Genomic DNA, 10,000 nt, shown 5'->3' on the forward strand with positions numbered 1-10,000 from the left:
CAAAATAATAATAATAATAATAATAATAATAATAATAATAATAATAGTAGTAGTAACGGTTGTAAAAGATAATGACAGGATAATGAAATGCCGGTATTAATAAAAGCTAATAATTATAGTAAAAAATATAAATAATTTTGTTTTAAAATTGCCAAAATATTAGAAGCGTAAAATGGGTATTTTGGAGGAAAGGTGGGACAAAATCGGGTGTCAACAATATTCACTGTCAACTTACTAAATACAAAAAGATGCGGACATAACCAAAACAAGACAATTTTTTTTTTTTTAACAACAAACGCCCAAGTGGACGAACACAACAACAATAAGTGTACAAGCAAGAAAGTGTCTCAAAAGCCGGACTAACATATGTACATTTCGGAAGTTTAACATTAATACTACCTTGTGTGTTTACTTTTATGTCCCCACGTGTCCGCGATGTCTCAATTGTCCTTTCATTTCCTTCATTTGGCATATACTCCCTCTGTCTCAATTTAAGTGTCTACGTTTGACTATACACGGAGTTTAAGAAATGAAGATAGACTATCTTGTGGTTCTAAATTAAAAATGTGCATAATATAATAAAATATCCTTTGAATCTTGTGATTATAAACTTGACATGTAAGATATTTGAATTGTCAACTTTCTAAATATAAAAAGAGGCAGACATAACCAAAATAAGACAAATTTTAATAACAATTGAGAAATTAAGGGGAAAAATAAGACGAAAAGAAAAAAATATGGAGGCTCACTAAGAAGAATCGCGATATCCTTTGCAAAATATACAAACCATAAATACTAATTAAATTGAGTAATCAAATTAATTATGTCGGGCTCCGTGCATCGCACGGGCATAGCTTACTAGTATGATGCTTATTTTTAAAAGATTTTGCTAACAAATATCACATGATAATTTTTAAGAATTTTTTTGATTAGCTTAATTAAATCGTAATTGTATATTAATTTAAATCTTACTTAATACCTTTTGAAAATTATTACTTTTTATATTTTAATTTGTTTGTCTTACTTTCTTTTTTAACCTGTTTTGAAAAGATATCTCTTTCCTAATTTAGCAACTTGTTAATTTCAACATCTCATATGACTTTCTTTTTATTTTAATATAACATGTTTAATACCATAAGATTAAAATGCATTTTAGTACATTATGTATAATTTTAGTTTAAGATCACAAAATTTAAACTTTTTAAATTAAACGTTTGTACCAAGTCAAACTAAGATTACCAAGTGAAAAGGATATCACATCATAATTTTTATTCCATTTGCGATCATTGAGGTAATAAGCGCCGAATATGTTTTTGCATAAAAAATAATATTAATATTAGAAACTAATAAATATGATACTAAGTTCGACTTTCCTCCTATACATAATTTTGCATGATATAGGAAATTGAGTTGGTTTATAGTTGATGAGCTATGTAGTTCATATCTAACAACATTAACTTACTTGTTCAAACTATATGCGCACAAATCATAAAAATGTCAAATATTCCCAATTTATAATCTTCGCCGAGTTATAATTATTTACATGTTGTAATCATTTTAGTTTGTACAATATCGAATCACGTGTATGACTCTTCATTATTTGCCAATTCCCTTTCAAACTTGCTTCTTCATAGAAATATCATTTTTTAAAGATTATCCAATTGTGTGAATAAAATACTTTGATTCTTTTGAGAACTTATCGACAATACGTGATTAACCTGCTACTGCCACAAATTAATTATGCAATAGAAATATGTGAAAAAATTATACCATAACCGAATTTAAGACTTATAAATTTTGAGTTTGGGTCCGGGTTAAGCACGGGCCTGGTTGAACTAGTGTAGCTAAAAATTCATTTTCTTTCGTGTATATATCTCAACATTTAACTCAATACTTAACTCAATACGCTGTTACCATTGATGAAATAAGAATTTATATAAGGGAATTTAAAAAAATACTAAAGGTCACGTATGGAACTTGAGCACGTGACTTGGTAATCTTTTTATCGCCTTTGCCTTCACTAGAATTTTCCATTATGTCAAGGAGATTAAATAGCTTATTCCGTAGTTTATATATAACTAAAAAAAAAAAAACCGTTCTCTTCCTATTTGTGCATTTTGGATTTTCCACAAAGAAGATTCAATCGAATCCCCTTTCCTCAACTTTGCTCCGCCCGTGGCATTATTATACATCTCTAATTAGCAAAAAATTGATCAAAATACTATCTAATGTGCTAACATTATTATCAATATTTAATAAATATAATTTCAATAATGTTTTGCACTCAAAAATATTTTTCAGAAGAACAATTAGCTTTTTTTAAAAAGAAATAATTTGTCGTACAAAAAACACCTAAAAGCTCTTTTCGTGCAGTGCAGTTTTTTTCGTTCTCTATTTACTGTGGCTTATCAAATCACAAATTAGCTCCTTGTTTCTCCTTTTATATTGCTTCAGGTATAATTAGTTTAACATTGTTGAGCACTTGTATACATGAAGAGTTTACTGAATATTGTTGTAGTCATGACATAAATGCATTCTTTTATGACATTTTTCTTTTAAGAGAGATGAAAAGATTTGTTTGTTGTCTATATGGCGTGCTACAGATGAAGGGGAAAAAACGAAATCAAGCAGAAAGTGGATTTTGTAAAATGTCCCTTATCGGCTAAACAAAGGAAAACAAGTGTCCACATGAATATAAAATAATAGGAAGGAGCAACAAGAAACATACTTACCTGGACGGGGTCAATGGGCGATCAAGAAGACCCATGACCTAGGTTGGTGACTTCCATTGCACTTTGGAGGGGTGCCCGCCTAAGGTCGGCCCAAGTGGTCGAGCCTACGTCATAATTTGTGGCAGTGGGGGCCTGCGTTCGCGCGGCCCCTATCAATTAAGTTTTATTGTTGTTTTATTGTTGTTATACTTTGTTTTTGAAATCTGGATTTATTATTGAACTTGGGGTTAAATTTAATACCGGGCATGTTTTTATTGGTTTATATAGAATTTTGGTACAATCATTAAGCGTCTGTTTTTTGCCTCACCATGAAAACGCTGTGTCTCCACCACTGTATCAACATTTGTGTTGTTCAATGGCCACTCCCTTAAATGGCAGTCCTATGAACAGGGAACATATAGAAGGTCTTACGCGTTCATGTAAACACTATAGTATTTACCTAGATTATGTATATATTAAGAAATACACTAAATAGTTGAGCGTGAACCCAATTATTGTTATAGTAGTATAACTTAAGGTCATTGTAAGAGTTAATAAACTTCAAATTATGAATCCGCCTTTGCCTATCATGAAGGGTTGCCTTAATGGTTCTAGCTGCAATTCAATTATTTTATACCAAACCCAACCTTCATCGTACATTCTTCTATTTATCTGTTTTCCGCGCAAAAAAAATGGTACCTGGTGATCTCTATTTTTGTTTCATAGGATTTGTTGTTCAGCTAGTTCACTAAAATTTTGGCCCGTGCAGCAGGAAGAAGCAGGTTTCATTTGAAAGTAAAGGTTCATCTGGCAAAATATGCATCAAATTACCAACTTACTACTGACTCATTTGAATGGTGTGAAACCTGTCAAAAGTGTGTTGAAATCAAAGTACTACTCACAAAGATTACAATAATATTCCAACATATCTAAATCTCAGTTTGCCCTTTTTCCCATAAGAGAAACATATACAAAGATCAAATGTTTAGTCCGAGGTAAACATTTCAAATATTACTTTGAAGTTTCTGGTTCTTGAACTTGCCATTAATCCATAAATCATTTTCACAATTAAATAGTTATAATATACATATGTAATGAATTTCCCACTACAAATATTTATACAATCAGTTCGATTACGACTATTCAATATACTCAGTCTGAAACATCCTATGCGGCATAACATCAATCAGCTTGTGAGAATATATTTCTTCACATCACCAAGAAGCTCAAGTGAAATCAATTTTTAAGTTAATCAAACGAGAAAGTATGCTGGACCAGATTAAGTAGTTTCTATTTGAAAAATTATGTCACTGTGCGATCATATAGATATTGAAGGACTGGTGAAGAAACAGAAAAGAAGAAGAAAGCAATATTTTTCAAGGGTGAGGTGAGTACCACATTGATAAATAATGAGTAAATCCAAACTTTGTGCAATATAAAAGGGAAGCACAGATGAGCTGAAAAACCCACGCAGCCACGCAGTGAGCACAAAGCGAACTATTCTTTCGCCTTTTACTAAAGAATACCGTGTGCGCTCTGCAATCAGTGGCATACGCCTATTTTTGGAGGGGTTCTCTCTTTCGAGTACCCCCAACAAATCTAGTTTCAACCTTATATGTTTGTGCCTTTAAAGTAGTGTTCTTTGTGATCTGTTTAATATACAGTAGGATGTTTTCTGCAGGGATGAAAGATAGAACGGAATGGCATGGAGCATTTATATGGAGGAGCTCCAGTCCCCTTACATGAGTCACCATTGAGGACAAAATGCTTGTAACTAAGTCAATGTTACAACTTACAAGGTTTAAACTTGACACTTCGTACTACAAGCACCAATAAATCACTAAATGCGAGGTAAATGATATTCATCAAATATAAATATTTATCACCAAATATCAAAATGATTTCTCACCATTAGGCATTCGTATCTATAGGCTCGACTAATGCGGATCACACTGCATAGGACCCACTAAAAAGGAAAGTGCTCTCTACGAACAGCTTCTCCGTAAGTTTAAATCATAAGTAACAACCATCCAAACAGGTTGTTAAGAGTTATTTACCTACAGGGCAGTGATGTCAGCTACTGACCTATGGTTTAGTTTGTTCCTTTTTGTTGTGTTAATTATGAATAAGTTTGCACCCAAAGGGTTCAAATTTCAGAGGAAACAAAAAATTAGGTGATTTCTTTGCATCTGTTCAAGCTTTGATGGACAGAGCTATCTAGGACCTGTCTTTGGTGAAAGGTAGCAAGATACCCGTAAATTTAATCAAGGCACGTGCAAACTGCAAACGACCCGTACACCACGGTCATTAAAAATATTATGAATAAGTTCGAAACGCAAAATATCAGATTACCTAGTAGGATTGCACATTATAAGTTCAGCAACTTTGTAGCAAATCATACTTACTCCACGTTTTTAGCATTATTGTAAACCTCAGGCACTATACAGACACTTGACAAGTTGACATTGTCACTGAAGCTGGATTAAATATTCCCAAGGCTAAGGCATTTTTTTAAGAGAGCTGAAAAGATCTGTTTATTGCACATGTGGTGCCATAAAATGAAAATAAAATAAAAAATGAAGGGCAAAGTATCCCTCATTGGCTGACGCAAAGTGAAACAAGGACCTGGATTGATATAAAATAATGAGGAGGAGCAACGAGAGACATACTTACCTGGACGGGGTCAATGGGCGATCAAAAAGGCCGATGGCCTAGGTTAGTGAACTCCATTGCACTTTGGAGGGGTGCTCGCCTAAGGTCGGCCCAAGTGGTCGAGCCTACGTCATAATTTGTGGCAGTGGGGGCCTGCGTTCGCGCGGCCCCTACTCAATTCTTAAGCAAATTTTTTTAGTTCTACTTATACTTCTTGTCCGAAATTTTGATTGGTCGACAAACTTGGGAATCAATTTGAAGCTAACATGCATTTATTGCTTGATTGGTTCACTGTAATTTGACCAAGAAAACCAGTACTGAATGGAACGAACATAATTGTGTCATTCACCATTAACATGGCCAAAAGAATGACAACTTTGAGAAATCAGGCTGTGGTTAATGGCAGCCATATGAAGGCAGAGACAGATAGTGGTTTACAAATACACACTATTGGTTTCAATCTCTCATCAAAAAACCCCCTCGAGTGGTCATTAACATTGAGAACTTTCCTACTCAAAGTCCACATTCTTTAGCAAGTGGCTCAGTCTTGTTAAAGCTTTCTCATGCCATTCAAAAGGCAAAAAATGGAGTTCTTCTTAGGGAGTGATAAAACAGCATCCCTACACTTTATTTGGGTATCAAGGTCTTATCTCCCGGGGACGGGGCTAGGATTTTCAATTTATTGGTACTGAACTTGCCATAAACCCATAGCTCGTATTCACAAGTAGTCACATATATTTAATAAATTTCCTGATACGAAACGGGGCTAAGCAAAAGCAATTGGATTTATCTGAGCCCGTACCTAATAATGTGTAGGTCTGCCCCTGCTCAAGCGTAAGGCTGGCCAGTTGAAGTAACCATAAACGATGCTATTTAAACAAATGGCAATTGCTTTCTTTTCTGCTTCTGCCAATTGGGTCCTCCATTATACACTTAAAAACCAAACCTAAATGAATGAGGGGCTCAAGCGATTAATCGGAACCTCGCTAAAAATACATTGGATATATAATGTTAAAGTTATTGTTTATATATATATATATATAGAGTAAACGTTGAATCCCTTTGGCTTCTTCTTTGTATTTTGAATTTCCTTAGTGAAAATCCTGAGTTCACCACTAATCGGAATTCAACAACTATTCAAGATATTCCGTCAAAAACATCCTGTGTGACATTTCATCAATCAGTTGTGAGCATATATTTCCTCAAAATCACCAAGAAACTCAAGGGAAATCAAATTTTAAATTAATCAAACAAAAGTATACGGACCGTCTTAAGTCGTTTCTATTTTGAAAACATTTTAGATTTTCTACCATATATATATATAAGGACTGGTGAAGAAGAAAGCAATATTTTAAGGGAGTGAAGTGAGTACCACATCTGTAACAATGAGTAAATACAAACTTTTTATCAATATAAAAGGGAAACACAGGTGAGCAGTAGATCTCACGCAGCCACGCAGTGAGCACAAAGCGAACTATTCTTTCGCCTTTTACTAAAGAATACCGTGTGCGCGCTGCAATCAATGGCATACGCCTAATTTTTGGAGGGGTTCTCATTTTTGAGTACCCCCAACAATTCTAGTTACAACTTTTCTTTATTGGTTTTTATTTATTCTAATATAATATGAGCAAAATTCAACCAGTCATTTCTCTTGCTTAATCTTAGCTCCCCCGTCCATATCCGGTATTCTATGACCTGTCAATACTCCACTTTCTTAGAGTATCAAAATCTTAGCTCAAGGTCTGAGACAGGGACTAGGATTTGAAGTTTATGGTGTCTGAACTTGCCATAATCCATAGCTTGTATTTACAATTAAATATTTATACTATACATATTTAATGAATTTCTTAATATAAGTACAGGCCTTAAGCAGAAGTTACTGGTTTCATCTAAACCCATACCAAATATTGTAGTCCCGCCCCTGCTCGAGGTATAAGGCTTTTTACACTACTCAATGCCATTTGTAAGGCCAATTTGAAGTAAACATAAAAGATGCAATTTAACAACCAGCAACTAATTTATTTTCTGCTTCTGCCAATGTGTCCTTCACTATACACTTAAAAAACCGAACCTGTATCGGAATTCAGCTATAAACATACTCTGTCCAAAACATCCTATGCAACATTCCATCGATCAACTTATGAGCATATATTTCTTCCGACTCACCAAGAAACCGAGGCTAAATCAAACGAGAAAGTATACAGGACAGCTTAAGTCGTTTCAATTTGAAAAATATGTTTGATTTTTCATGTAGATATTGAAGGACTGACTAGTGAAGAAGGTGAAGAACCAGATAGCAATATTTTAAAGGAGAGTGAGTACCACATCAATAAACAATGAGTAAATACACACTCTGTCGCAATATAAAAGGAGTACTCAAGTAAGCTGAAGAACTCACGCAGCCATGCAGTGAGCACAAAGCGAACTATTCTTTCGCCTTTTACTAAAGAATACCGTGTGTGCGCTGCAATTAGTGGCATACGCCTATTTTTGGAGGGGTTCTCTTCTTTGGAGTACCCCCAACAATTCGAGTGTCAATGTTTTTTATTGTTTTTTTGAATGAAAGTTCAAACAAAACTTATGCTGCGAAACAAACAGTAATTAAAAACATGGCAGTATTTCTACCAGCCATTTTTACGTGCCAGAAGGAGAAACTTTTGCCTCATTGTGTGGACTTAACTATTTCCCTTCTTGTGCTTCCATATGAACATTCATGTATTTCTACCGAGAAAATGACAAAAATGGTATCTTTGTGTTTGAGGCCAGATTCAAAATAATCATTTAAATATGCACCGTACAGTTTCATAGACAATTAATGGTAGGAATTGCATTTTCGGGAAGACAAAAATATGTTAAATCAAAAACTGACTTCTCTGCAGCTACTACATTGTTGGTCCTTTATGTTTGTCAAAAGTTAACAGTTTTTGTTCATCTTATGAAACTATAGCTAATAATTATCCAAACAAGTTTTTAATGTTGCTTTATATTATCACTGAGATTGGATTACATGATTTGCCCAAGAATATAGCATTTTCGTTTAAGAGGAGCTGAAAAGATCTGTTTGTTGTCTATCTGGCTTGCTATAAATAAAGAAATAAAATAACTAAATCAAGGGCAAAATATCCCTCATCGGCTGACACAAAGTGAAACAAGGATCTTGATGAATATAAAATGATAGGAAGGAGCAACGAGAAACATACTTACCTGGACGGGGTCAATGGGCGATCAGTAAGACCTATGGCCTAGGTTGGTGACTTCCATTGCACTTTGGAGGGGTGCCCGCCTAAGGTCGGCCCAAGTGGTCGAGCCTACGTCATAATTTGTGGCAGCGGGGGCCTGCGTTCGCGCGGCCCCTACTCAATTCTTAAGCAAAATTTTCTTGGTTTTGGTTACTTGGTGTTTGAAATCTGGATTTGTTGTTAAACTTTGGATTCAGTTTAGCACTATGTTGTTTGGACCGAAAGTTTTATCTTCATTTGACCAGTTTCAGATATCTGGATGTGGCTCCACCACTATTTAAACATTTTGTCTTGTTCAATGGTCACTCCTTTAAATTAGAGCCATATGAGGCAGATCCCTTTACTTGATAATGCAACGATGTTAATACACAATAATAGCTAAACTCACAGTATTTCTTAAGATATTGCTATATAAGATCTGAATAGATATTATTGGGTTCACGCGAATCCATAAATTACATTATAGATCTGCCTCCTTATGTATGAAGGGTTGCCTTTGATGGCTCTGCCAGCAAGTCGATTGGTTTCACAAATGATTATCAATTAAACTTTCTCTCTTAATGGGGAGGTTAGATGCAATAGAGAAGGAAATCAATAGACTGTACAAGGAAAAATATATAACTTTAATCTGGCTGAAGCCTAGAAGGTTATTCCAAGAACCTAACATTCGTCGTACATTTTATCTGCTTTCAACGTGAAAATTGGTACTCGGTGATCTCTATGTTTGTTTTGTTGGATTTATTTCTTTAGCTAGTTTACTAGTAGAATTTTGGCCCTCGCAGCAGTAGGTAGGGTTGTACATGAACCGGGTTGGTTCGGATTTTTTAAATACCAAATTAAACTAATTGTGTCGGATTTAAAATCTATAAACCAAACCACACCAATATAAGTCGGGTTTTTCGGTTTTCTTGGATTTTTTGGGTTTTTTCCCGAAAAAGTCTTCATATAAAATACAATATAACTTTTACTTTAAAGATTTTTTTAGTAAGATACAACTATATAATTAAGGTGTTTCTTAAGAAAATAACAAAAAAAATGTGAGATGAGTGATGACATTGTGAGAAAATATTCAACAAAAAGGATAATGAAATAGCATAAAATAAATATTGCTAATTAATTAGTCATATGTTAAAAGGCAAAAACTATGAAAAAATTTAAGAAATATTTATAAATTCACATTACAAATAAATATTTTTACGTATAGATTATTTAAAAAATATTATATATGTATTGTCGGTTAGTGTGGTTTGATTTTTTTTTTTTTAGTATAAACCAAACTAAACAAATTATTCGGGTTTTTTTCAATACCAAAGCAAGTCAAACCAAACAACTAGTCGGGTTTTTTTCTCGGTTTGTCGGTTTTCTTCGTACAACCCTAGCATGAGGAAGCAATTGTCA

General features: G+C 34.0%; 6 non-coding genes across 6 annotated transcripts; all 6 read left to right on the forward strand.

Annotated features, from left to right (window-relative positions):
• Positions 1-2,724: 2,724 nt before the first annotated feature.
• Positions 2,725-2,885, forward strand: LOC132042760 (U1 spliceosomal RNA). The gene has a single exon (XR_009411564.1). It is a non-coding gene; the product is annotated as a U1 spliceosomal RNA (small nuclear RNA).
• Positions 2,886-4,183: 1,298 nt separating this feature from the next.
• On the forward strand, positions 4,184-4,300 carry LOC132042766 (U5 spliceosomal RNA). Its single transcript, XR_009411569.1, has one exon. It is a non-coding gene; the product is annotated as a U5 spliceosomal RNA (small nuclear RNA).
• Positions 4,301-5,376: 1,076 nt separating this feature from the next.
• On the forward strand, positions 5,377-5,537 carry LOC132042763 (U1 spliceosomal RNA). The gene has a single exon (XR_009411567.1). It is a non-coding gene; the product is annotated as a U1 spliceosomal RNA (small nuclear RNA).
• A 1,274-nt stretch (positions 5,538-6,811) lies between these two features.
• Positions 6,812-6,930, forward strand: LOC132042767 (U5 spliceosomal RNA). The gene has a single exon (XR_009411570.1). It is a non-coding gene; the product is annotated as a U5 spliceosomal RNA (small nuclear RNA).
• An 833-nt stretch (positions 6,931-7,763) lies between these two features.
• On the forward strand, positions 7,764-7,880 carry LOC132042761 (U5 spliceosomal RNA). Its single transcript, XR_009411565.1, has one exon. It is a non-coding gene; the product is annotated as a U5 spliceosomal RNA (small nuclear RNA).
• Positions 7,881-8,559: 679 nt separating this feature from the next.
• Positions 8,560-8,720, forward strand: LOC132042764 (U1 spliceosomal RNA). Its single transcript, XR_009411568.1, has one exon. It is a non-coding gene; the product is annotated as a U1 spliceosomal RNA (small nuclear RNA).
• The last annotated feature ends 1,280 nt before the right edge of the window (positions 8,721-10,000 follow it).

Source organism: Lycium ferocissimum, unplaced genomic scaffold (genome assembly GCF_029784015.1).
Source record: "Lycium ferocissimum isolate CSIRO_LF1 unplaced genomic scaffold, AGI_CSIRO_Lferr_CH_V1 ctg17758, whole genome shotgun sequence".
NCBI lineage: Eukaryota > Viridiplantae > Streptophyta > Magnoliopsida > Solanales > Solanaceae > Lycium > Lycium ferocissimum.